This window comes from Uranotaenia lowii, chromosome 3 (genome assembly GCF_029784155.1).
Source record: "Uranotaenia lowii strain MFRU-FL chromosome 3, ASM2978415v1, whole genome shotgun sequence".
In the NCBI taxonomy this organism is placed as follows: domain Eukaryota; kingdom Metazoa; phylum Arthropoda; class Insecta; order Diptera; family Culicidae; genus Uranotaenia; species Uranotaenia lowii.
In genome coordinates, this window is record NC_073693.1 from 282,792 (window position 1) to 309,445 (window position 26,654).

General features: G+C 33.6%; 1 protein-coding gene and 1 long non-coding RNA gene across 3 annotated transcripts in view; one reads left to right on the forward strand and one right to left on the reverse strand.

Annotated features, from left to right (window-relative positions):
* LOC129758225 (zinc finger MIZ domain-containing protein 2-like) overlaps positions 1-26,654 on the forward strand; it is a 242,085-nt gene that overhangs the window by 83,462 nt on the left and 131,969 nt on the right. The window lies entirely within an intron of this gene.
* Positions 18,860-19,315, reverse strand: LOC129758226 (uncharacterized). Its single transcript, XR_008739917.1, has 3 exons — positions 19,203-19,315; positions 19,022-19,142; positions 18,860-18,957 (listed from the first exon to the last, which is right to left on the reverse strand). It is a non-coding gene; the product is annotated as an uncharacterized LOC129758226 (long non-coding RNA).

The following is a 26,654-nucleotide window of genomic DNA, read 5'->3' on the forward strand; positions in this document are numbered from 1 at the left end:
GATATTTATTGAGTAATTCCTGGAATTTGACCAAATTTGCCCGGATATTGCCCGGATTTTTGGTCGGCAAGTTTGATATCAAATGTCTGGACTTTGTTAGGTTTTTATATAAAATAGCCTGGATTTGTCTGGCCCGGATATTCTATTCGGATTCTGACAACCTTAAAAAAGGATTAACTTTGAGCCTTCAATATTTACAACAAAACTTTAAACTTCTTACATTTTCATCATCGATAATTCAATAAATCAAATTTTCCAATCTGTACTTTGTCAGTTCAAGCTTTCTAAGATAAATTGAAATATTTTAAAGTTTTAATTGTGAACTTCAAAAATGAACTTTTTGGCCTTTTGATCTAAAAACTGAAAGAATATGAACAAAGAATAAAAAACTATTTTATCTCTGATTTTGATCACTGGCACTCTTGAAATAAAATAAAACAATTTCTTCCATGACATTTTTGAAATTTTTGGCAATTTTTACATTTTTGACATTTTTGGCATTTTTTAAATTTTTTACATTGTTGACATTTTTGACATTTTTGACATTTTTGACATTTTTGACATTTTTGACATTTTTGACATTTTTGACATTTTTGACATTTTTGACATTTTTGACATTTTTGACATTTTTGACATTTTTGACATTTTTGACATTTTTGACATTTTTGACGACATTTTTGACGACATTTTTGACATTCTTGACATTTTTGAAATTTTTGAAATTTTGAAATTTTTTGACATTTTTGACATTTTTGACGTGTTTGAAATTTTTGACATTTTTCACATTTTTGACATCTTTGACATTTTTGACATTTTTGACATTTTTGACATTTTTGACATTTTTGACATTTTTGACATTTTTGACATTTTTGACATTTTTGACATTTTTGACATTTTTGACATTTCTGACATTTTTGACATTTTTGACATTTTTGACATTTTATACATTTTTTACATTTTTTACATTTTTGACATTTTTGACATTTTTGACATTTTTGACATTTTTGACATTTTTGACATTTTTGACATTTTTGACATTTTTGACATTTTTGACATTTTTGACATTTTTGACATTTTTGACATTTTTGACATTTTTGACATTTTTGACATTTTTGACATTTTTGACATTTTTGACATTTTTGACATTTTTGACATTTTTGACATTTTTGACATTTTTGTCATTTTTGACATTTTTGACATTTTTGACATTTTTGACTTTTTTGACATTTTTGACATTTTTGACATTTTTGACATTTTTGACATTTTTGACATTTTTGACATTTTTGACATTTTTGACATTTTTGACATTTTTGACATTTTTGACATTTTTGACATTTTTGACATTTTTGACATTTTTGACGTTTTTGACATTTTTGACATTTTTGACATTTTTTGCATTTTTTGCCTTTTTGGCATTTTTGAAATTTTCGATATTTTTGAAATTTTTGACATTTTTAACATTTTTGACAGTTTTGACAGTTTTGACGATTTTGACATTTTTGACATTTTTGACATTTCTGACATATGTGTCATTTTTGACATTTTTCATCTTCTGGACGACATTCTAGGTAAAAAAAACCTTAAGTAAGTTTGAAGCTATGCTATTTTTCTATACTGAATCAATCAATACATGAACGCCAAAATGATGCCAAATTGCCACTGGTATTTTTGTCAAATATCATTAATAAAATTAGTTACACAAATTATTCAACTGAATTCATAAGTTTTCAGAACCAAAATTTGAAATAATTGTTAACAACTAGGTGTTTTTTTTTGTTAAAAAAGGAAACACAGTTCTGGATTCTGAGTCTGGTTTTTGATGCTGAGTCTTATTCTAAATATGTTTCGAAAATAAAACAAAAAGTTCGTAAATGCCGTAGTCTAAGGTAAGCTTCCAAGGATTTGAAAAGGTAAGATTCGAACAGCATTGCCTCATTTTATGATTTTATTTCTATCGATAAATATCTATATGGTTATTAGAACGACCAATCATTTGCCAGCTGGGCAGGTAAATACACAAGTGCGGAATACCTGTCGTAAATTAATAATATTTTTGTAATTTTATGAATTTTTCAACGGCTGCGATAATGATTGACTCATTCTACCACATTCACATTCACGTATGCATCCATTTCACAACAAATTACACGAAGGTATGGGGTCGGGTATGTGGTGATTTGCATCGAAGATTAGCCGAACTAGTATTGTGCATTGAAATATTTTTTTTTTAGAAACGTTGCTGGTGAACTGACAGCTAAAAACAGATTTTAGAAAATCTAGTATTTCATTTTCTTTTGTCGGAAGTCAGAAGGCCGGACTTTCGAAGTAATGTTTAGTACTGGAGCCATAATAATCTAAAGAATGCAATTCTGTACACGCAATGGAGTTACTGCGGTGAATTCGTGCACCCATGGTGGATTTTCTACATGCATACAAAATTTAAAGTTATTCTCAACTGCATTCAGGTTGAAAGTTCAGATTCCGAGTTTAACAAAATTTAAAATAATTAAAAAATAAGCAAAAATTTAAAAAAGGAATTCACATTCCTCAAATTTGGAATTCTATTTTGAGGTTCTGGATTTTACATAGTTCCCACAATGCGAAACACATGAATTTTTCCAGCCTGGCTGCCATTCTGACGATCCTGACGAATGGACGGGGAGAAACAGCTCCCGAAAACAAGAACAAGCGCAATTCCACGTAGGTACGGTTTTATTTCTTTTTTTTTCACCAACCGAGAGATATGGAACCCCCCATTTCCCTGCCCCCAACCTTTCCTTCCACCCACAAATTTCTCCTACACACAAAACGGTGTCGACGATGATGATGACGAAGGAACGGGAAGGGAAAACGGAAACCAAGGACGAAAAGATGTAATAAAAAATATTGTATTTTGTATTCCGTTCGGTACCGAGCTCTCCTACCCGGGTTGGGTTGGGTTGAGTTGGGATCCAAACGCCAACGTTTCCTTCCTTTCATCGCTTGTGTCCCCACGCCTCTTATTTCAGTCTTCCGGCCTTCGTCCCTTTCCTTTCGGTGTTCGCCAATTTCGCTTTCCCCAGGCGGCTCTCGGCTGCCACCGCCGACGACCGGTCGAAGGACCTTTTAGAGGGTAAATATTGTCCGTTTGCTGCTTTTTCCTTTTTTTTCTTGTTGCTGCTGCTGCTCCGTGTTCATTTTCTCCCGGTTCGATTCCAATGCTGTGCCAAGTTGAAGCACACCGATGGATGCCATGATATGCCACCACGGTGTGTCCTACTGCCTTCTTCCGGTTGAACGAGAGCAAAGTAGGCTTGTGAATAAGCGATGGCAAAACTTCACCACCCACCCAGCCCAGCCCAGTCGCCCACTTTGGGTCGACATCGTCACAGTAGGCCAGAAGGCGGAAGAGAAAAGCTTAAGCAACGAAGGCGAAAAAAAACACAAGCGACCCAAACGATGGAAATGCTCCTGTGGACCTGTGAGAGTGTGGCTGTGTATGTTTGTAGGTTAGGTGCTCGACTAACGTAGCCGACCAACTTCGAAAGCCTGCTTGGATTCAATGTAGTGTTTTTTTCCTTCCTTTCTGTTGTCGTCATCATTTTCAGTCGTCCCTATTCTTCTGTTGGCTGAACTTGGAGCGAGAAGATTGATTCTGTCACTGGACGCTTTTCCAAAACCGTCTCGTGGCCCAACGGTGGTCGATGATGATAAAATTTTATGCAATCAAAACCCAAAAGGACTCGGGCCCCAACCTCTCCTTTTTTATATGTTTTTTTTAGTCATTCTTTCGTTGGTTGGGGGAGGAAAAATTGGCGAGAGATTTCCATTTCGCCAATGGCTAAGCGGCGCGACGCGCTGCAACGCGAAATTTTCCACGTGCCCCACGGTGCCCGAAGTTTGACAAAAAAAAATCGTGGAACCTAATGGGAGAAAATTTTTTCTGCGATCAACTTTTCTTTTTTTTTTCTAGGTTATTTTGGGTGAAGACTAACAGAAAAAAACTTCGAATTGGGATTCGCTTTTTTTTTCTTGCTACTGAAACTTCATTCTTCCACTTTTACTCTCGATGGTCATCGGGTATCGGTCGTTTAGGTTGTTTATTTTCGGTGTGGGTGGCACAGTTTTTTTTTGTTCTTTTGATTTCTCGAAGGACTGCTCGCTGCAGGTTTTGAAAGGTACATACCTAACAGTCTCCCCCAAAGAAGAAAAGAAAAGTGATTTTTTCTTTTCGTTGTGCCAAAATGAAGGATTTGTGCGGATATTTTAATTCGATTTGATGTGTGTGTCGTCAAATGGTCTGAATCTACATCCGTCAACAAATTATCATGAAGTTTTGGAGCCCTTCAGTGAAAATGGAAGCAATTGGATTTTCAACACATTTGGGAGATTTTTTTAATAGAATGCACTTACGATTTGCATACTTTTGAAAACTTTCAATCAGTGATCTTTTTACCAAAAATAACGATTAATTCCATTTCGTGGCTTTCGTCGTTTAAATTTGTTTTGTCATTTTTGCCATTTTTCGTAATTTTTGCCATTTTTTGTTATTCGATTCATTTTTGTCATGTTTATTTTTGTCATGTTTTCATTTTTGCCATTTTTGTCATTTTTGTCATTTGAGTCAAATTTTTCATTTTTGTCATTTTTGTCATTTTTGTCATTTATGTCATTTTTGTCATTTTTGTAATTTTTTCATTTCTGTAATTTTTGTCATTTTTGTCATTTTTGTCATTTTTGTCATATTTGTCATTTTTGCCATTTTTGTCATTTTTGTCATTTTTGTCATTTTTGTCATTTTTGTCATTTTTGTCATTTTTGTCATTTTTGTCATTTTTGTCATTTTTGTCATTTTTGTCATTTTTGTCATTTTTGTCATTTTTGTCATTTTTGTCATTTTTGTCATTTTTGTCATTTTTGTCATTTTTGTCATTTTTGTCATTTTTGTCATTTTTGTCATTTTTGTCATTTTTGTCATTTTTGTCATTTTTGTCATTTTTGTCATTTTTGTCATTTTTGTCATTTTTGTCATTTTTGTCATTTTTGTCATTTTTGTCATTTTTGTTATTTTTGTCATTTTTGTCATTTTTGTCATTTTTGTCATTTTTGTCATTTTTGTCATTTTTGTCATTTTTGTCATTTTTGTCATTTTTGTCATTTTTGTCATTTTTGTCAATTTTGTCATTTTTGTCATTTTTGTCATTTTTGTCATTTTTGTCATTTTTGTCATTTTTGTCATTTTTGTCATTTTTGTCATTTTTGTCATTTTTGTCATTTTTGTCATTTTTGTCATTTTTGTGATTTTTGTCATTTTTGTCATTTTTGTCATTTTTGTCATTTTTGTCATTTTTGTCATTTTTGTCATTTTTGTCATTTTTGTCATTTTTGTCATTTTTGTCATTTTTGTCATTTTTGTCATTTTTGTCATTTTTGTCATTTTTGTCATTTTTGTCATTTTTGTCATTTTTGTCATTTTTGTCATTTTTGTCATTTTTGTCATTTTTGTCATTTTTGTCATTTTTGTCATTTTTTTCAATTTTGTCATTTCTGTCATTTTTTGATTTTTTTTTTTTTTTCATTTTGACCATTTTTGTTATGTTGCTATGTTCATTAGACTGAGTCGATTTGGGGTCATTTTTGAATTTCCCAAACCCTGGGGTCTAAAAAGCTTTGTCTTGGTCCAAAACTCATCCATGATTTTTTGCAGAATTTTTAAGTAACGTTTACATGAGTAAATTTGAACTTTTAGGTTTGTATGGGAAAATTGAATATTTTGTTCTGAAAAATCAACATCGTTTTTGTTTCTTCTGTGGAACTAAGCCAGCTGATGGTTGTTGTGCCAATTTATAAAATTCCTTAGGGAAATTTTCCGCTGAACAACTTTGTCGAAGACCGTAACTTCGTATCTTATTAGGCAAAAAAGTTATTAGCAGTTTAATAGGGGTATGTCTTTTCGCATTGATAAACAGTAAATTAAATTGACATCACTGCAGGGTGCCTATCGAGGTATTGCATGACTACTTTTCATGCAATACTTCGCGAGGGTCCAGCAGTGATGTCTATTGAATTTACTGTTTATCAATGCGAAAAGACATACCCCTATTAAAATGCTAATAACTTTTTTGCCAAATAAAATACAAAGTTACGGTCTTCGACAAAGTTGTTCAGCGGAAAATTTCCTCAAGGAATTTTATAAATTGGCACAAAACCCGTCAGCTGGCTCGGTTCCACAGAAGAAACGAAAACGATGTTGATTTTTCAGTACAATATATTCAATTTTCCCATACAAACCTAAAAGTTCAAATTTACTCATGTAAACGTTACTTAAAAATTCTGCAAAAAATTATGGATGAGTTTTGGACCAAGACGAAGCTTTTAAGACCCCAGGGTTTGCGAAATTCGAAAATGACCCCAAATCGACTCAGTCTAATGTTCATAACGATTTAATCTCAACAAACGATAAAAAAAAGTCATTCAAAGTTCGACAGAATGCTTTAATGAAACGTTTTAAACTTCTAAAAAGTTCGGAGTTGAAGAAAACCATTTTTTAGATAAACTTTTATCAATCGGAAAGCTGAATAGCTTCAGCCATTTTATCAGTATATAATACTACTTGTCCTCATCCCAATCAGCCGGGTCAACTCCCAAAAAAAGAAAATTATTTTCCTTTTTTCCCCTAGTGTTACATATTTACCCAAAAACGAGAGCTGTGAATCCTTTTCCAGTTGACCTTTTATAATCCAGCTCGTTGATGATATTTTCACTTTGTTCTTTTTGCCTTCCATTTTCAGCATCAGCATCGGCAGATTCGCTCGCTGCGAATCTTTTGTACTTTTTCCCGTTGATTGTTGCAATTTATTCTATTTTTACCAAAATAAACTTCAAACAAAAAAAAAGAAGATTCGAACTCGGATCAGGCAGCAAAAACAAACACAAATGCCGTGCAAGTAGGCTAGTTACCCGAAAGGTGATCCTTGAAATAACTAGCAGTCACCCGACTAAGTTTAGCTAGCCAGCAAGCAAAATCAAAGCCTACTACTGCCTGAGAACGGTGTTATTTCTGCACGCAACAGCTCCCGTTCAGCAATTCCGTTCGTGCACTCCATTATGCATATTTAACTAAGAGGCCGAAGAAGGTATTGCCTGAACAAAAACCACACATAGCCTACTAAGTTTCGACCCTGGCTCCAGGCAAAAAAAAACAAGAAGAGAGAGACCGACCAACCCTGTTCACATAATCCTGAATGTCTCTTTCCGTCTTTCCTTCCTTCCTTCCTGCTTCCTGCTTTCATTAAACGGATATGCTCACACCAAACGGCAATCAAGGTTCAGCCACTTCGACTTGCTTCGGCCTGTGTTCTTTCTTCTTGTTCTGAACTTTAGTTTTTCCTTATAATTGGAAGCCACAACTGCCTGCCTGCCTTCTAGCTCAAGTTGGTGTGTGGAACGAAAGAAGGGAAGGAGTATATTTTACTTAAACTTCCAGCTTCTTAACATTTTGCCGGCTTTTCTTTGGCCCCAAACACCCCACATATCCTAAAGTAGCTCAGTAGCGTTAAAGGGTGGCATGGCATGGCATGGTGGCGATGTGAGGTGGTGGCTCCAGAGAGTGTCAGATTATATATGTCGGTTTAAGTGTGTGTGTGTTGGTATCGAGCAATCGGCGGCATCGGAGGCAAAACGTCAACGACTTCCTTCTGGGGCTCGAGGATGTTCTGACTTCCTGATGTTGTTTTTTTTCTGCTTTCTTCTTCGTCGTCGCCCTCCTTCTTCAACCTTCAGCCTGCTATTCGAGCTCGTTCTGATTAATATGTATGGCGAAATGTATTTATATTATACATTCGGTCGAGAGCGCACGGATAGCAGCAAATCGACTTAACTGCTATGTTCTTTCTTTGGTTTTGTCCTTTCATGAAGTTAATTTTTCCTGTAGTGGAATACATTGTGCCAGATTTTAATGACCGATTCTACAAAAACTATATTTCTTCAAGTTTTATGAGTCTTTATAAATGTAATACCTCTAATATAAGGTTGCCAGATTGCCCGGTTTTATCCGGGTTTGCCCGGATATTTGATACAAAATTTGGAAACAGTCCGGCTCGAACTGGTTGCCCGGATTTCATTGAAAAATGCCCGGATTTTTTCACTCTATTTGGCAAATCAAACCAAATAAGAATAAATTGTGTTGTAAATATTTTTTATTTAGCCACCAAAACAAAATTTTTTGAGCAGATTTCGCAAAAATAATCATGGAAGGTTTTTTCGAAGCCTAAATCAAATCTTCGAGTTGATGGATTCTGTAATTCAAGAAATAGACACGAAAAAATTGTGGCTATCTTTTTCTCGAACTTGAGTGCTATGGCATAAGAGGCTTAGTCAACTAAATATGCAGCTATTTGTTAAATAGAAAGCAATTTGTCTACTTTGGAGAAGAAAAGAGCTCCCTAGAGCAGTTGGAGGTTGGTGTTCCGCAAGGCAGCAATATCGAACCCTTACTTTTCCTACTTTACAAAAACGATATCAGCAGGCTGCGGTTACACGGTATACCTCGCCTGTTTGTAGCTGACACAGCTCTCTTTTATCCCGCAAACTGTCCCAATGTCATTATCAACCGTAAGGGAGAAGATTTAAGAGTTCTTGATAGTTATTTTTCCACCAACCTTCTGACCCTGAATCTTGCTTAAACAAAGTACATGATTGGACACAAAGATCCTTAACTATCTACTACAATAATAGAAAAGGTAACTCACTTCAAGTATCTGGGAACAACTCTAGATGATTTTTTTTCTTGGCGCGCCACAATGATCAATTACAAAACTTGTTTTACTGAAATTCTATTTTGCCTTCATACACTCCCGGCTATATTATTTGATAGCAGTTTGGACTAAAGCCCATTGTTTCTTCTCTAACGTTTACAAACCCTCCGCAATAGTTGCATTAAAACAATTTATAATCTCCCCCGTCTTCACCCAAACAATTTACTTTATTCCAATAGATCTCATATCATATTACCTCTCTCTATTCTGTGCGATTTACAAACAGTTGTTTACAAATTCGATACTTCGCACTCATTTAACCATAACCAAAATTTGATATTTAATGCGGACCTGAAAGTTCATAAAACCCGTCAATCTCACCATCTTCTGCGCAACACAACTTCTACTTGTCTTGGTCAACGTCGAATTTCCTCCATTCGCTTCAGTTCAGCTGCACTGCTGCCAGCTGTGAAATTTACGAACAGAGTGAGCTCAAGTGTACACCAAGTGAACATATTTATGAGGTTTTTCAAACAGTTATTTCAATAGTTTAAAAAGGTTTTTTTGGTCCGTTTCTTCGACAAGTTCGTTGTTTAACGTAAGTAGATTCAAATTTCGTATAGTTTGTAAATTTTTTTTCAACGATCTAGTTACAGATGATTAAAATAAAACGCATGTTTAATTAATCGCTTTATGGAACCTCACAGAAAACATTATTTTATGGGGAATTTTTGCATTAACCCTCCCCGTTTTTTCACTAAAAGTTAATAGAGATATAACTAGTTGCAAAACGATTTTTGGTAGAATTTTGAAATTCGAAACTACCAATTTTTTTTACATATAAAAATCACTGATTTTATTGACCAAAACAAGCATATTAGAACAAAACGAATTCTCTAGCGGAACCGCTTTGATCGTTCTGGAATGTAAATAAAGATCAAACGACCTAGAGTGTATTCTAATTTATTTACTTTAACAGTTTTGCAGCAGCCAAAAATTTCAAATAAAGTGTTTTTAAGCTCAAATATGTATGCAGTTCGAGTAAGCGAATAACGACACAACCAAAACTCGCTCATATGTGATTATTCAACTATTTTTTATGAATGCAAAGTTGAAAAAAATTGAAATCTGGCCATTTTTCATTGATAAATTCACTTTTTAAAAAAGCTTGTTTTTCAATACCATTTGAAAGCACTGACATCAATCACATAATACTAACCTTGAGAACACATTAAAAAAAATTAAAAAAAAGCCAAAAAAAATCTTGAATAGTTTCCCGAACTTTCCCTTTCACCAGTTTTTGTGAAAATTCGGCAGGTGTTTCAAAATTTCACTTTTAAAAGTGTTGATTCCATGCATCATTTGTTTACATTTTCCTTCACTCTGTTCAGCTGTCAAAATCCAGTGCGCCCGACCCCCATTGGTCCTACGAAGTTCAAAAGCCTCCCCGAAGATAGAAAAAAACAGTTCCAATGGAAATATTTTCAAGATCGAACTAATACTTCAAAGTAAATCTAAGCCAATAACCAACCACTAATCTAGCAATTTTTTTATTTTGATAACTTCTAAGCAGCAAATTCAGTCCTAATAATTTAGTTTTAGTTTTTTTTTTCTTAATTCTTATAAATAAAAAATTAATTTTTAAATAATTAAAATGGATCTCTTCAAAGGAATATTTTTCCACTGAGATTTATTGAGTTTTTTTTGCATTTTTATACTCCCTCGCAGATTTTCTTTTACGTTCTTAGAATGATTAAAGTTTGTCCGCGTTTTAGTTTTTAATGTTGATTTTCAATTTGCTCAGCATGTCTGAGAACAGTTAGTGTCCATTACCAAGGGGTTTTTGTATGAGTGGGTGTGGTGAAACGCTATAAAATCTTTTACTTTGAAACACATTTTCTCATTTTTATTAACAAATTTACATAATCGCAGTATGCCTCGGTATGCAACTAAGCAACTGCAAGCCGTTCCTTCAGTTAAAATAAAGCCCGCTTCCACATCCCTTTCAAAACTAATTTCTCAGTTGCCTTCAAAATATTATTTGCTGAGGAGCAGACCACGACTGGATGGCAGCGCACGTGTTTTTTTTTCTCTTCGTCGGTGAAAATTTGTTTTTTTGAATATTTATGAAGTATAAATCGTTAAAAACAGTGAAACTTTGCAATTGAATTGTCGGGCGATATTGTCTGTCTATAGCGATAATGTCTTCCTCGAGGGAAGATCTAAATCGAGCCTCGAGCATAACAACAGTGTGAGAAATTATCAGAAGCTGACAAGAAAAAAACAAATCTACAGAAATGCACTGTTCTACATTCGGTTAGTTCGTTCCATGATGTTTACAAATGTTTAAAAAAATTAAACAAATGTTGGTTCATGGAGTTTGCACTTTTTCATTTGGCATTAAGCTCCTTAAATCTTGAACTTGTTTTTTTTGCCTCTACAAACAATTCCTATTAGCATTTCACTGAAACGGTGATCAATGAAGTGATGTGATTGTGTTCATCAGGGGAGAGATTCATATCGGGATATTGTGAAATGTGAAGGAATATAAACCGGTTTTAATAAAGAATTTTATCAAATTTGATTTGATTCAGGAAGTCAAAATTATCACAAACATTTCTCAGTTACAAAATTTAGGTGGTTATGGTGAAAAAATACAAGTAACATCGAGAGGTCGTGGGCTGCTACGATTTTATATCAATGAAAGCAGCGTGCCGAAAAAACGTTTTTCTTCAACTACGGACTTATTATCAGCTTAAGAAACTGGACCATTTTTTGCCAAAGGATGTGAGGAGCACCCCAGGTGATAATAGATTAAAATATTTTTATGATTCTAGTGCCGATGGTAATGATAGCGAAAAGTCGTGCCATAATGGGTTCGAAGAAGACCGCAAGTGGCAATACTGGTTCTCTTATATCCCAAAAAATTGGTGAGCTCTTTCCATTTTTATTTGAATTTTTGTATTTGTTTTATTTTTTTTTCCTATTCACTAAATAGGATTTCCTTAAAACATGAATATTAGTCCCCCTTCCTGTCTGAACAAGCATTAGTTCTCTTGTACCTGAAAAGTTTATTTAGCTGTTCAGACTATCCCTATATGATTAAATACATTGAATTGCCGTAGTGTGCATTTTGGTACCATATTGATTCTCAATAACAACACTTGAATTTAGTATTGAATCCAGGTACTCATTTTGGCATCTTGTGTTGGATTTGATTGTTAGTTGTACCTCGTGTATCAGCCAATGCAAGATGTGTGTAGTCACCCAATGCTATGCTATTTTATGCTTTGCTATGCCTTCAAAATATTACTTGCTCAACACGCGCTTTCATTCCTTATTGCAAACTTTTTTTTCTTTTGACAGTTTCACAAATATTCCTCTGATAACCAAAACTGGAAAAGAAAATCCTACAATCTATTCATTTTCTTATGGTCTCGTCTGGCGGTTTCAAAAAAACTTTTAAGTGCACTATTTTATCACTTCCATCTAAAACTGAGACGACACATCTGCGAGCCATCTTTTTTGCCTTTCTTACAGAAAGGTATAGTTATCGGTCGATTTGGGAGATCATTAATTATGGGTCTTAGATATACCTTTATAGGTACCTATCGAATCAGCTCGATGAGTTCTGATGATGTCTGTGTATTTGTGTGTATTTGTGTGAATTTTTGTAAACTTTGTTCTCGACGTTTTTGTGAAACTGAGCAGTACAATAAAAATGATTTTTATCTTGAAAAATTTGATTTTTTTTCTTCTTCAACCTATAAAAAAAAGAAAAAAATACAAAATAGTTTGAAAATTTTTTTTTCATAGTAAATATCAAAAATCATCACTCCAAAAAACGTGGCCATTTGGCTTGCCAGCAATGTCAAGCTATCACTAATCAAGATGATCGATAATATGACGTCAAATTATACATGACGTCATAGATACGCGCTTGCTATTTGAAAGTATGGATCTGTCGATGTGTGCAAGGGAAAACGTACAGGCTTCATTCCCACTCAGGTTTGATGTCATCATGACAGAAACCGTGTGAGGGGAAGAAGACTGTTTCAAAGGTTAAAGGTCAAAGGTTATTTTTTTCATTATTTTGGTTCAGTTAAAAACCGAACCAATCCAAAAAAAGCATCGGAACCGAAGTTCCGATGCATTAAACATATTTATGGTTTTCACCAAGGGGTACGACCCCCAAATTAATGAAGTCGTTGATGAGTACGTCGTGCCCACACTGCATGGTATGAAAGCGATTGTTACTTCGAGACTTCCCATAACATTATATTCAGGTTTCTCTGTGGAGGACAAAACGACGAAGGGGCGCGTGCGGGAGAACGAAGCACACCATATCAATTTCTTCATACGCTTATTTTCATTAACCCTTTTATATGGTTACTTAATTAATAATTTAATACTGTTGCTTTTAAATCAATTTTTGGAAAAATTGCAATCATGATGGTAGTTCTCATGCCAAAATTATAAAATGGTTAAAAAAGTTGAAATTGAGATATTTTTTCATTCGTTGCCATTTTCAAAGTGATCCATTTTGAAGAAGCACGCATTTTATCGAGGAGTGATAAAACATCGTTTTCGAAGCTTATTGAAGAGAAAACTTTTTAAGCCAAATTTTTAGATATTGTATTCGTTATGTTATATTCGCCTTATACATTGATTCTGACCGATACACATACCTATGCGAGTAGACCAGGCCGACATTCCATTTACTTAACTGAAAATTGTAAAAATGAACATAGATACAAATTTGAAAATATATTCAACCGACCATTGGACTCTATGTTAGAATCATATTCTATTCTTGCTGTCTTGACTCCATAGGTTACCCAGAAAAATGTTGAATTATTTGAAACACATGGTTGGGAACCTTTTTTTATATTGTAATCTTGATTTTAAATTCGTCTTTTTAATTGATTTTGATCGGTATGTTTTTTATGATCGATATACTCATGCGTTTAGACCAGCCCGACATACCATTTACTAAACTGGAAATTTCAAAAACTATCATATAAAGCGGTTGGGATCAAAGGGGTACAAGTGCCTAAATGATAGTTTCGAGAAAACCCGCTTCAAAGTTGTTAAGTTGCACAATTTTTCATATATTTTTCGAATTCGAGCAGTTTAAACTCAATCAAAAAGTTTTCGAAAAAAAATTATAAATAGGTAAATGCACCAGATGTACATTGAAACATAAAAAAACCGTTGGTTATCTTAATTCAAATTGACGATTTTGGAACTTACACCCCTCTGATCCTGAAGGCTTCATATATACAAATTTGAAAATATAGTTTACCTATCATTTGACTCTATGTTAGAATCATAGATACTATTTTCTCGCTGTCTTGACTATATAGGTTATACATAACAAATGTTGAATTATTCGGAAAACATGGTTGGGAACCTTTTTGCCTTTCTTACAGAAAGGTATAGTTATCGGTCGATTTGGGAGATCATTAATTATGGGTCTTAGATATACCTTTATAGGTACCTATCGAATCAGCTCGATGAGTTCTGATGATGTCTGTGTATTTGTGTGTATTTGTGTGAATTTTTGTAAACTTTGTTCTCGACGTTTTTGTGAAACTGAGCAGTACAATAAAAATGATTTTTATCTTGAAAAATTTGATTTTTTTTCTTCTTCAACCTATAAAAAAAAGAAAAAAATACAAAATAGTTTGAAAATTTTTTTTTCATAGTAAATATCAAAAATCATCACTCCAAAAAACGTGGCCATTTGGCTTGCCAGCAATGTCAAGCTATCACTAATCAAGATGATCGATAATATGACGTCAAATTATACATGACGTCATAGATACGCGCTTGCTATTTGAAAGTATGGATCTGTCGATGTGTGCAAGGGAAAACGTACAGGCTTCATTCCCACTCAGGTTTGATGTCATCATGACAGAAACCGTGTGAGGGGAAGAAGACTGTTTCAAAGGTTAAAGGTCAAAGGTTATTTTTTTCATTATTTTGGTTCAGTTAAAAACCGAACCAATCCAAAAAAAGCATCGGAACCGAAGTTCCGATGCATTAAACATATTTATGGTTTTCACCAAGGGGTACGACCCCCAAATTAATGAAGTCGTTGATGAGTACGTCGTGCCCACACTGCATGGTATGAAAGCGATTGTTACTTCGAGACTTCCCATAACATTATATTCAGGTTTCTCTGTGGAGGACAAAACGACGAAGGGGCGCGTGCGGGAGAACGAAGCACACCATATCAATTTCTTCATACGCTTATTTTCATTAACCCTTTTATATGGTTACTTAATTAATAATTTAATACTGTTGCTTTTAAATCAATTTTTGGAAAAATTGCAATCATGATGGTAGTTCTCATGCCAAAATTATAAAATGGTTAAAAAAGTTGAAATTGAGATATTTTTTCATTCGTTGCCATTTTCAAAGTGATCCATTTTGAAGAAGCACGCATTTTATCGAGGAGTGATAAAACATCGTTTTCGAAGCTTATTGAAGAGAAAACTTTTTAAGCCAAATTTTTAGATATTGTATTCGTTATGTTATATTCGCCTTATACATTGATTCTGACCGATACACATACCTATGCGAGTAGACCAGGCCGACATTCCATTTACTTAACTGAAAATTGTAAAAATGAACATAGATACAAATTTGAAAATATATTCAACCGACCATTGGACTCTATGTTAGAATCATATTCTATTCTTGCTGTCTTGACTCCATAGGTTACCCAGAAAAATGTTGAATTATTTGAAACACATGGTTGGGAACCTTTTTTTATATTGTAATCTTGATTTTAAATTCGTCTTTTTAATTGATTTTGATCGGTATGTTTTTTATGATCGATATACTCATGCGTTTAGACCAGCCCGACATACCATTTACTAAACTGGAAATTTCAAAAACTATCATATAAAGCGGTTGGGATCAAAGGGGTACAAGTGCCTAAATGATAGTTTCGAGAAAACCCGCTTCAAAGTTGTTAAGTTGCACAATTTTTCATATATTTTTCGAATTCGAGCAGTTTAAACTCAATCAAAAAGTTTTCGAAAAAAAATTATAAATAGGTAAATGCACCAGATGTACATTGAAACATAAAAAAACCGTTGGTTATCTTAATTCAAATTGACGATTTTGGAACTTACACCCCTCTGATCCTGAAGGCTTCATATATACAAATTTGAAAATATAGTTTACCTATCATTTGACTCTATGTTAGAATCATAGATACTATTTTCTCGCTGTCTTGACTATATAGGTTATACATAACAAATGTTGAATTATTCGGAAAACATGGTTGGGAACCTTTTTTTATATTTTACAGAAAGGTATAGTTATCGGTCGATTTGGGAGATCATTAATTATGGGTCTTAGATATACCTTTATAGGTACCTATCGAATCAGCTCGATGAGTTCTGATGATGTCTGTGTATTTGTGTGTATTTGTGTGAATTTTTGTAAACTTTGTTCTCGACGTTTTTGTGAAACTGAGCAGTACAATAAAAATGATTTTTATCTTGAAAAATTTGATTTTTTTTCTTCTTCAACCTATAAAAAAAAGAAAAAAATACAAAATAGTTTGAAAATTTTTTTTTCATAGTAAATATCAAAAATCATCACTCCAAAAAACGTGGCCATTTGGCTTGCCAGCAATGTCAAGCTATCACTAATCAAGATGATCGATAATATGACGTCAAATTATACATGACGTCATAGATACGCGCTTGCTATTTGAAAGTATGGATCTGTCGATGTGTGCAAGGGAAAACGTACAGGCTTCATTCCCACTCAGGTTTGATGTCATCATGACAGAAACCGTGTGAGGGGAAGAAGACTGTTTCAAAGGTTAAAGGTCAAAGGTTATTTTTTTCATTATTTTGGTTCAGTTAAAAACCGAACCAATCCAAAAAAAGCATCGGAACCGAAGTTCCGATGCATTAAACATATTTATGGTTTTCACCAAGGGGTACGACCCCCAAATTAATGAAGTCGTTGATGAGTACGTCGTGCCCACACTGCATGGTATGAAAGCGATTGTTACTTCGAGACTTCCCATAACATTATATTCAGGTTTCTCTGTGGAGGACAAAACGACGAAGGGGCGCGTGCGGGAGAACGAAGCACACCATATCAATTTCTTCATACGCTTATTTTCATTAACCCTTTTATATGGTTACTTAATTAATAATTTAATACTGTTGCTTTTAAATCAATTTTTGGAAAAATTGCAATCATGATGGTAGTTCTCATGCCAAAATTATAAAATGGTTAAAAAAGTTGAAATTGAGATATTTTTTCATTCGTTGCCATTTTCAAAGTGATCCATTTTGAAGAAGCACGCATTTTATCGAGGAGTGATAAAACATCGTTTTCGAAGCTTATTGAAGAGAAAACTTTTTAAGCCAAATTTTTAGATATTGTATTCGTTATGTTATATTCGCCTTATACATTGATTCTGACCGATACACATACCTATGCGAGTAGACCAGGCCGACATTCCATTTACTTAACTGAAAATTGTAAAAATGAACATAGATACAAATTTGAAAATATATTCAACCGACCATTGGACTCTATGTTAGAATCATATTCTATTCTTGCTGTCTTGACTCCATAGGTTACCCAGAAAAATGTTGAATTATTTGAAACACATGGTTGGGAACCTTTTTTTATATTGTAATCTTGATTTTAAATTCGTCTTTTTAATTGATTTTGATCGGTATGTTTTTTATGATCGATATACTCATGCGTTTAGACCAGCCCGACATACCATTTACTAAACTGGAAATTTCAAAAACTATCATATAAAGCGGTTGGGATCAAAGGGGTACAAGTGCCTAAATGATAGTTTCGAGAAAACCCGCTTCAAAGTTGTTAAGTTGCACAATTTTTCATATATTTTTCGAATTCGAGCAGTTTAAACTCAATCAAAAAGTTTTCGAAAAAAAATTATAAATAGGTAAATGCACCAGATGTACATTGAAACATAAAAAAACCGTTGGTTATCTTAATTCAAATTGACGATTTTGGAACTTACACCCCTCTGATCCTGAAGGCTTCATATATACAAATTTGAAAATATAGTTTACCTATCATTTGACTCTATGTTAGAATCATAGATACTATTTTCTCGCTGTCTTGACTATATAGGTTATACATAACAAATGTTGAATTATTCGGAAAACATGGTTGGGAACCTTTTTTTATATTGTAATCTTTAATTTTATATTCATGTTTTTTATTGGTTTTGATCGGTATGTTTTTTTATGATCGATATACCTATGCATGTTGACTAGGCCGATAAAATGACCAAAAATGACCTTATATAGAAATTTAAAAATATGTTTTACCGATCATTGGACTCTATGGTAGAATCATTGATACTCATTTCTCGCTGTCTTCACTCCATAGGTTACCAGGAGCAAATGTTGCATTATTTGAAATACATGGTTGGGAACCTTTTTTTTTATATTGTAATCTTTATTTTAAATTCGTCTTCTTAATTGATTTTGATCGGTATGTTTTTTTTTTTATTTTGTAATCATTAATTTTATATTCATGTTCATAATTGGTTTTGATCGGTATGTTTTTTTATGATCGATATACCTACGCATGTAGACCAGGCCGACAAACCATCTACTAGGGTGAAAATTTCAAAATTGATCGCTTTTTTCTTTTTGGAGTAATTTTCGAAAAGTAACAAAAAATGTTTTTTTTTTTCGTACATATCAATACTACAATCAAATCGCATCAAACTTTTATTCGATTTTGTTTTAATTTTGTACAACAAAATCAGTTTAATCTACTGTCAAATACAAACATGATAATACTTGGTAATACTTATTATCTATCCTTAACCTTATGTATTACTAAAGAAGGCTATCGTTACTCAAAAAAATAACAATCACTTATCGGAACATATATCTTATCTTACTCGAAAACTTCATAATCTGGAACATCAACACGAAGAATGATTTGAACTGGTATACGCAGCGTGTTTCGAAAGCACCCCGTAAACCGACAATAGAAACGGAAAGAGGCCGTTCCAAGTTCAGCCGAACCGGCACCGCTATATGGTACGTTTGGGCTGCCATCACAGTCAACAGCAGCGATGGAATCCAAAAGCCTCCGGGAGCGGCACTGCTCCGAAAGTCTCAGCCATGGAACGCCGGAACCTTTGCGCATGAAAAGTTTCCACGAGAATATAATATATCACGACAGCCTAGAAATATACACATTCAAGAAAAAATTAACCTCAAGCCAAACTAATTCAAGAAGCATCTTACCTCAACATCTTGCAGATTTTAAAAATAAATTTCTGTCCATGTTATATCGGTACACTCCAAAAAACAGGCTTTTATTTAGTCCTCGGCTGAATCGCATCGCCCGGGGAACCTTTTCCAATAGCTAGAAGGTGAAATTTTCACTACAAAATATTATCTTAGCGTTGAACAAGAAAAAACTCACCTGAAAGCCAACAGCAGCCAGAAAGCACCTTCCAATGTCAGCATTCTGTCTTCGACACAACCACCGGGCTCCAGGAATAGCCCACATCCTCCAGTCGGATCGAAGTCGAGACATTTGAGCCGGAATTTGAAAGTCGGGAGTCGGGACAGTTTTCAGCGGATCGAATTAAAATAACACATGCAACCAAAACAACACGATCAACTAACTGTGCAAAAATGAAGTTCCAAATGGCACGCAATTGTCGCCTATGTCTTTATACTCAAATTTGAGCAAAGTTATTTTTTACAACTCAAATTAACTTAATTAAACGTTTTGCGAATCAAAATTAAATCTTATGATGCTAAGATACTCTGCTCGAATGTACGTTTGATTGTAACATCCGGATGATTCCCACAAGAAATTACATTCCAAGCCGCACACTACATGCTGACAATAACGGACGTAATTTCACGCTGACAACGGTGGACATTTAATTATGACGTTCGTTCTTACTGTCTTCCGGTAATTGTTCCGGATAAGTGAATTCAAATTTTGTGACATGTTCTTTCATCAACACAAAGGAGGAAAACGAGACTCAACTTTAAGTTCTTAGAATTAAACTAACTTTTGAATTTTGGTCAAACTTAATTTTGAGTAATCAAAAAGGAGCGTGTAGGAAATGGGTTTTTGTTGAGCATTTTTTAGTCTACAAAAAAGCCTTTTCAACAGCTTTTTCGTTGAAAAGTGATCGAGTGGAAAAGTGGTTATATAGTATAAAACTCTCGGCCAAGAAACACCAAAGCCATACATACATACGTGATCGAGTGTTTGGATTTTTTTTTTCAAGTGGATTGTGGAAGAAGGTATTTTTGAGAAAAAATTAGGTGTTGCCGTGGGACAAGTGCGAACAATATCGGGGTAAGTAATTGTGATTTTTTTATTTACGGGGAGTGAATCTTTTCACCAGGGATCATCGCCCTTTCAGGATTAAATTTTACATAAACGACGCTTCATTTGTCCCCTGTCATCATTGGTGGGGGAGGGGGTGTTAGAAACCGGTCAGGTGAAAATTATGACGAAATTAATTTTATTTTCATAATTGCTAATTTCAAAATGTATAAGGTACACCGGGGTAAGTGTGGACGGTTTTTCGTATAGTTCAACTTTAAAAAATCATTCAAAAATCAGCAGTGGAGCAATTTTCATAAAATTACATTCAGTGTAATGCAGAACATGTTGTTTACAAACGCTGAAGAGATGAGCTCGATAGAAGCAAAGCGAAAAAAGTTATTACGTAAATTGTAATGGACTGCTGGTGTCTTCACTTACCCCGATTTATGGGGTAAGTGTGGACGGAAGATTTTCTTTTTGGTTTCTCAGGAAATTTTCAAACAATTTGTGTTTTCTTGGTTGAATACGTTATTTTATTGCTCGAACCGTCCAAAAGTTTGAAAAAAAAGTTCATGATATTATTAGTAAGGCATCTTTCAATAATTATTTTGTGTAATTTATGATACAACACACGAGTTCCGATTTTATCAAAAAAACACTGAACAAACAAGTACTTTACCAAACTTTTCATCAACCGAATGCTAAACTTAGCTAAAAAATGCAATTCATGAAGGATGAAGGACAGAAAATTGAAAAAATGTGTAAACATCAAGTCTTTTTAAAGCCGTCCACACTTACCCCAGGCAGGGGTTGGAGACAAGATTTTAGTTTTTTGTAAATAAACACTTTTTTCTTCATCTTTAACCGCCGTTTCTTTTCCTAACTGGTTGTTTGGAATATAAGGATTGTTTCAATGTAGAGCCGGCTAGTTTACGAGAAATTGGCAATTGAAAAAGATGCACATCACCTCGACATCGTAGGTGAAAATAGAAAATTCGCAAAAAAGTCGTTGTAAACATCCGTTATTGTCTGAATTCTATTTTTTTACAGTTATTGGATAGATTACTAGTAAATTGAACATTCTGCATTACAAGTTTGAGAAAATAGTGCACAGTATTGTTTTAATAGCCATCGTCCACACTTACCCCGGTGTACCTTATGAGCTAAGCTAATAAATCGTGCAATCGACCCTTATGATTCCAAGTGAAACAGGATATGCATTCATTGGTATTTTTATGAGCTGCATAAAATTGAAATAATTTAAATTTTGATTTAGGTCTTCAGTATGTCACTATCATATTCCTGAATACTTCATTGTAAATTGTTGTTATGAAACAACATTCTCACGTGAGCTTTCATTACGTTGAATGAAACAGAAACACCGAAACGAGTTAAGTGCTTATGAAATTTGGAGAGTATTTTCTCGTAATCTAGCGGGTACTTGAAGCAATCATAACATTCGGAACTTATGGGACATCAATAATTCTTTAACAATCAACAAATTTGTTTGTCTCCTTAAAATCTGAAAATATGAGCCGTTTCAATTAAAGATTTACAAAAAAAAAAACAACCAATATCTATGTTTATTCTTTGAATTTTTTCGACGAATATTTTGATTCGTTTTATCATGATTGTTTGGAGCTATCCGTTAATATAGGTTGCTTTACATTCCAACATTAGCAATATTATTTTAAATAAAAGTCAACTATTTTTTTATTTTGTATTATTTCTAAAAAGCCAAAAACGAGTCGAAACAAAAAGGGGTGATGAAGGAATTCTTCTAGCAAACAATGTGTTTTGGCAGATTCTGAATTTGAATCAGTTATCAGATTCAAAATTAGATTCATATTTATGATAAATATAAATTCAAAATTAAGATGTACATTTCACAAGTTCAGATTCAGATTTTAGATTCATTTGGAATTCAGATTTGGGATTCAGAATATCCATTCAGGTTCAGAACCCAGATTCAGAATGACATCGATGATGTTTTTGCAAATGTTTGCTTATTTTAACACTGTGGAACAGATTCAGAATCCAATCACAGAATTCAAATTCATATTCAGAATAAAACTCATAATTCATATTTACAATTCAGAATTGGGATTCAAAATTCTGCATCTAAATGGAATTCTAATTAAGAATCACATATTCAAATGCATGATTTCAATTCCGATTTTAGATTTGGAATTCACAAATTTCAGGTTTTAATAAATATAAATAAATTTCAGGTTCTTTATTCAGAATGTACATATTGTCAAAACTAAGACATCTTAATCCAGATTTAGATTTATGATTTAGAATGAGAATTTAAATTTATAAATGAGGCCCTCAGTATCAGAGGGGTGCAAGTACCAAAATCATCAATTTTTAGTTAAGTAAACCTATAAGATTCTTCATGTTTCAATGAAAGTGAGGTGCAAAACCGAGATTTTTCATAATTTTTCTAAACACTTTTTGATTGAATTAAACTGTTCGAATTCGAAAAATATATGATTAATCGAGCACCTTCACAACTTTGAAGCGTGTTTTTTCGAAACTATCATTTGCACTTGCAACCCTCTGATGCCAAGTGCCTCAAATGATATATTATAAGGTAATGGGTTCAGTTATAAGATTTAAAGTTGAGTAATTTATAACTAAAATTATTCAGACTTGTACTTCAGACTACAGATTCTGTTTTTAAAATGAGACTTGATATTAAAATTCATACGATTGGTTTCGATTTCAAAAATCTAATTAGATTCATTGAAAATTTCAATACAGGTATTCAATTACAAGTATATTGTTCAGAGAAACTTTAACTTGCGGGAATAGAGAGGCTATTTTGTACGACTCATAAGTCCAAAACAAGCTTTTTTTTAAGTCCAAAACAAGCTTTTGTCAAGTTATGTCGTGAGACGGAATACTATGTAAATAATAAAGCTTTTTGCAGTCCGGATTTATAATGTTTCGTACAGATATCACATGCTCGCGTCGGCACTGTTGCGGGCAGTAAACTGACAGTGTACAGCGATCACTTATGCAACATGTTGTCTTATTGTTAGTACACATGAAAATTTCGAAATACTTCGGGGCTATTGATGCTCGTTTGCCCCTTATATCCGATTTTTGAACTAAGTTAGTCACCGCTATCCCTTTCCTTAGTCTGGGAATCAAGCTGGTGGCTGGTGGTAGAAGTTACAGTGGAGACCGTGTTTGCGTGCGGCTGACGACCGCGAGGTCAGACTGTTTTGTTGGTTCCAGGGACAGCCGAAACTTTGCCAAGCTTTATCCAATCATGTAGGTCGTCGGTGCAATAATACAGCATAATAATAGTGTATTTGTTTATGCCGAGTGTTGCACTCGTGTTGCCCTAGTGCACCACTAGGTGCTGTCAAACTGTTTGTTTATTCGGACGGTGTTGCACTGGTTTTGACCTGGTGAAGTTCTGCTTACGGACGGTGGCCCACCGATAATTTTGCCAGTGTTGCGAGAGAGCGTGTGAGTGCGTGAGGTAGCAATACACTGGCGACGATTTGTGTTTGTTTTTGTCGGGTACGGTGGAACACTGATCGAGTGGAGAAAACAAATACAGTATAAGTGAAATTCTCAGTTTTTCAAATATTGTTTTATTTGACGTAATGGAAGGTCACGAGAGCATTGCTGTTTATTCCAAATATCTCGAAAAGGTGTGAATTCTTTTAATGATTTACATTCACAACAAATACTCTAGTCAAAGGAATTTATCCATGGTGTTTTTATTGTGGATTTCTATGTGTTTTGGAGATTCGAAAACATGATAAAATAATCAATTTTTTGAATAAGTTTTTGGAAATAAACTGTTATTTCTACAGATTTCGGAATCTCGACAATAACGGATGTTTACAGCGTTGTTTTGGTTTACTTTTTATTATAACTACTATGTCGAAATGATGTGCATCATTTTCAGTTGCATTTTTTTTAATCTAGCGTGTTCATGACGACAAACTTTGCAATGAAACAATACTAACATTCAGAAGGTTAGAGAAAATCTACCGTCCCTACTTACCTTATAAAGCGAAGTAAGTAAAGAAAACAGCAGTTCATTAGTTTTAGTGATAAGTTTAGCGAGTTGTGTCAAAACTGGACCTAGCAGAGGGGCGACAAACTTATCTCGATCATGCTTATATCTTCAGTGTAATAAAAAAAAATATTCTGCATCAAATTGATCGTTTGCCTAAATAGATCCACTGCTGATTTTCTTAAAAGATTTAAGTTGTACTATACGAAAAACCGTCGTACTTACCTTTGTGTACTTAAATGGTATTTGATTTAAATTTGGAAACCTGTCAAAATTAATTATTCCTATGAAAATGATGTTCATCTGATCCTGGCGCCTCAATTGGTTTCTATTTTAAGATCGTACTATCGGAACAAATTATATTGACATTATCGATTGATATCCAATATTTGGATTGAAAAAAGACCCTCAGAGCCAAAGAGGTATAAGTGCAAATATGATCGATTTTGAGTTAGTAATACTTAACAATTTTTCATATTTTAATTTGTATTTGGTAATTTTATCGGGTTATTTTAAGTTTATTTACAAAAATAACAATTTTTGAATAATATATGGAATATGACCAAAAAAAAAACTTAAATGCATGTTTTCTCGAATTATTCTTTTATTCAGCTTTACCCCTTCGGCTCTAAGGGTCGTAAATAACTTTTTTGGTTTTTGTATTTTTATTGAGTATTAATAGCTTTCCTTTAATTTAAAGTTTCCATCCACTCATTTATAAGATTACTTTGTTGGGATACAGCAATGGTGTTTATTTCTGTTTGATGTTATTCTGATGAGAAATATGGTTATGTTAAGGTTACCAAATTTCAAACTTATTTATTCAAATTTCGTTCCAAAATAATCAATAAAGATCAACACTTTTTCTGAAAAATGATAGAATTCAAGGCATTCGTTAATTAACTTTATTAATCACGATTGCCTTATTTTATGATAATCAATTAAATTTATTTAAAGTAATGATTGAATTTTTATGAACATTGGTTAGAATAAATCGAATCTAAATATTAAACTTGAAACTTTTTCAAATTTTTTATTTCAGTTTTTAAACATGTCTCGCACTAAAAAATATTCGTCGGAATACAAAGCGAAAAAACTTCGTTTGTACGATAAGCAAAAGTACATTAAAAAACTCGCTTCTGTTATAAATGAGCAAAACAGAAAATCAGATGTCAGTTTTTCTAATCAACCAAACGTAACAATTTTGGAAGAAATACAAACAAATCAAAATTGTTACAGTGAAGAAAATCGACAAAGAGAAACCCTGAATCATGCAGAAGCAATTGATGATTATGCCAATACTATTGTAAACGAAGATAACTCATATAAAGAGCAAGAACAACAAAGAATCCAGAGGAAAAGAAGAGATATTGATATTTCTTCAATCATGCGAGAAAAAAATGCTAAAAGGATTCGAGAAATAAGAGCAGATATGAGCTATTACGAAAATGAAAAAACGATGAACAGACTTCGTATGCGTAAGATAAGAAATGAAAACATGGAATACTATGGAAGAGAGAAGAATAATATTCTATGTAAATTGGCAGAAAAACGTTTAAGACACGAAAACGTCCAAGCTGCGTCGAATCATTCAAATTTGTTGAATATACGTTTACAGAGAAGCAATGAAACGTATAATGTTAATGAAAATGCACGCAACAGATTATCACGACGGGAGCAAAGAATGAATGAATTCATAGCTCATCGAGACAAATATTACAACTTTCTAATTCGTTCGAATGATATTCAATCGAAATCAATAAGGGAATTCATTGAGAATAGAAAGCAGATGCCCAGTTATGTATGCGCAAGCTGCGAGGGTTCATTTTTCTATAAGAGTGTTCAAAAAATTTCTGAACAGATAATTGATAAAATTCTGAAAAACGAAAACGTTCAAAATACTTGCGATTCACGCACCTTGAATTATTATTTTCAAAATTCTTGCAATTTTCTGTGTAAAACTTGCATTAAATATGTAAAAGAACGTAAAATTCCCAAGCTTGCTTCAAGTTGGGGATTAAAATTACCGCCGGTTCCCGAATGCATTACAAGACTTAATGATATTGAAGAAAGAATAGTTTCTCCTTATGTTGCTTTCCAAAAGGTTGTTCTCATGTCAAAACGTGCTTGTAATCCACAGCTTGGAATGAAAGGGAGTGCAATTCATGTGCCTAGTAGTGTGCCACTTATGGTTTCGTCTTTGCCAAGACAACTAAATAATCTTGATGTTATACCTATACCGGTGGAATTCAAACGACATATGGGTCACTCTTCCACATATATTAGTGGATTGGTCCGTGCGTCATATGTATCAGAAGCTCTTGATTATTTGAAAAATACTGAATTATACAAAAAACATGACATACAAGTTTCTTCTCATGATATGAGAATTTTCACGGAGGAAATCAATCGGAACAATGTCATAAATTTAGATGCCAGTGAAAATCAAGTTGCTACAAGCGACGACGGTAATATTCGGGATAATCAACTTTGTTCTGGATTAGAACAAGAAGTGAATTCGAATTTACAATTAGACGATT